Genomic DNA, 2500 nt, shown 5'->3' with positions numbered 1-2500 from the left:
CCCGGCCACCAGGTCAACCCGCTGAATGTATGGGGTTGACCTGCTGGCCGCTTTCCTTCCCGGCCACCAGGTCAACCCGCTGAATGTATGGGGTTGACCTGCTGGCCGCTTTCCTTCCCGGCCACCAGGTCAACCCGCTGAAAGTATGGGGTTGACCTGGTGGCCGCTTTCCTTCCCGGCCACCAGGTCAACCCGCTGAAAGTATGGGGTTGACCTGGTGGCCGCTTTCCTTCCCGGCCACCAGGTCAACCCGCTGCCGGCATGGGGTTGACCTGCTGGCCGCAGAGGGGCAGGCTCCGGGTTGACCTGGTGGCCGGACGGGGATTAAGCCCCGGCTCGGAGCAGGGCAAGCCCGGGCGGAGGGGGGTCCGCTTGGCCCCTGCCCGCGGGGGCAGGCTCCGGGTTGACCTGGTGGCCGGTTTGCTTTCGGGCCACCAGGTCAACCCGCTGAATGTATGGGGTTGACCTGCTGGCCGCTTTCCTTCCCGGCCACCAGGTCAACCCGCTGAATGTATGGGGTTGACCTGCTGGCCGCTTTCCTTCCCGGCCACCAGGTCAACCCGCTGAATGTATGGGGTTGACCTGCTGGCCGCTTTCCTTCCCGGCCACCAGGTCAACCCGCTGAATGTATGGGGTTGACCTGCTGGCCGCTTTCCTTCCCGGCCACCAGGTCAACCCGCTGAATGTATGGGGTTGACCTGCTGGCCGCTTTCCTTCCCGGCCACCAGGTCAACCCGCTGAAAGTATGGGGTTGACCTGCTGGCCGCTTTCCTTCCCGTCCACCAGGTCAACCCGCTGAATGTATGGGGTTGACCTGCTGGCCGCTCTGCTTCCCGGCCACCAGGTCAACCCCCTGCCGGTATGGGGTTGACCTGCTGGCCGCAGAGGGGCAGGCTCCGGGTTGACCTGGTGGCCGGCAGGGACTTCAGCCCCAGGGCCCCTGGCAGGGCGACCCTGCCCTTGTTCCCCAGAAAAGGAGAGAGCTGGCTCGCAGCGGGAAAAGCTGCCTACGGCACCTGGGATTCCCAGGCGGTCACCCATCCAAGTACTAGCCAGGCCCGGGACGGTTTACCTTCCGAGATCGGACGGGATCGGGGGCCTTCCGTCCGGTATGGCCGTAGGCACTCGGCTCCGGTCCGCCTCGTCCCCTTTCCCTTACTGACTCCCCTGCCTCGGGTGGGCCCGATCCTTTTTTCCGTTTTTTTTTTTCGCTCCGGAGGCTTCATGAGCCCACCCCCAACACCCCTTTGGGGGTCGGTGAAAATTTTTTTTTCAGACTTCCAGGGGCCCGATCCTGGCCGCGGGCACCCGGCTCCGGGCACCCGGCTCCGGGCCGCCTCGTCCCCTTTCCCTTACTGACTCCGCTGCCTCGGGTGGGCCCGATCCTTTTTTCCGTTTTTTTTTTTCCGCTCCGGAGGCTTCGTGAGCCCCCCCCAACACCACTTTGGGGGTCGGTGAAAAAATTTTTTTCAGACTTCCAGGGGCCCGATCCTGGCCGCGGGCACCCGGCTCCGGGCACCCGGCTCCGGGCCGCCTCGTCCCCTTTCCCTTACTGACTCCCCTGCCTCGGGTGGGCCCGATCCTTTTTTCCGTTTTTTTTTTTTCGCTCCGGAGGCTTTATGAGCCCCCCCCAATACCACTTTGGGGGTCGGTGAAAAAAATTTTTCAGACTTCCAGGGGCCCGATCCTGGCCGCCGGCACCCGGCTCCGGGCCGCCTCGTCCCCTTTCCCTTACTGACTCCCCTGCCTCGGGTGGGCCCGATCCTTTTTTCCGTTTTTTTTTTTTTCCGCTCCGGAGGCTTTATGAGGCCCCCCCTAACCGTTTTTGGGGTCGGTGAAAATTTTTAGTCAGACTTCCAGGGGCCCGATCCTGGCCGCGGCTTCGCAGGCTGGCCTGGGGGGGGGGGGCATCTCTAGCTCCGGCCGCGGACGGCGAGACGCTCGGCCACCAGGTCAGCCCGGAGGAAAAGGCTGAAAAAAATGTCTAAGTCCCCCCGGGACACCAGGTCAACCCGGAGGAAAAGGCTGAAAAAAATGTCTAAGTCCCCCCGGGACACCAGGTCAACCCGGAGGAAAAGGCTGAAAAAAAGTCTAAGTCCCCCCGGGACACCAGGTCAACCCGGAGGAAAAGGCTGAAAAAAATGTCTAAGTCCCCCCGGGACACCAGGTCAACCCGGAGGAAAAGGCTGAAAAAAAGTCTAAGTCCCCCCGGGACACCAGGTCAACCCGGAGGAAAAGGCTGAAAAAAAGTCTAAGTCCCCCCGGGACACCAGGTCAACCCGGAGGAAAAGGCTGAAAAAAAGTCTAAGTCCCCCCGGGACACCAGGTCAACCCGGAGGAAAAGGCTGAAAAAAATGTCTAAGTCCCCCCGGGACACCAGGTCAACCCGGAGGAAAAGGCTGAAAAAAAGTCTAAGTCCCCCCGGGACACCAGGTCAACCCGGAGGAAAAGGCTGAAAAAAAGTCTAAGTCCCCCCGGGACACCAGGTCAACCCGGAGGA

The 2500-nt window shown here is 62.1% G+C and overlaps 1 non-coding gene across 1 annotated transcript; it reads right to left on the bottom strand.

Annotated features, from left to right (window-relative positions):
• Positions 1-1004: 1004 nt before the first annotated feature.
• On the bottom strand, positions 1005-1123 carry LOC141979846 (5S ribosomal RNA). Its single transcript, XR_012637236.1, has one exon. It is a non-coding gene; the product is annotated as a 5S ribosomal RNA (ribosomal RNA).
• Between the last annotated feature and the right edge of the window lie 1377 nt (positions 1124-2500).

Source organism: Natator depressus, chromosome 28 (genome assembly GCF_965152275.1).
Source record: "Natator depressus isolate rNatDep1 chromosome 28, rNatDep2.hap1, whole genome shotgun sequence".
Lineage (NCBI taxonomy): Eukaryota > Metazoa > Chordata > Testudines > Cheloniidae > Natator > Natator depressus.
This window is presented reverse-complemented; position numbering and strand designations above follow the sequence as displayed.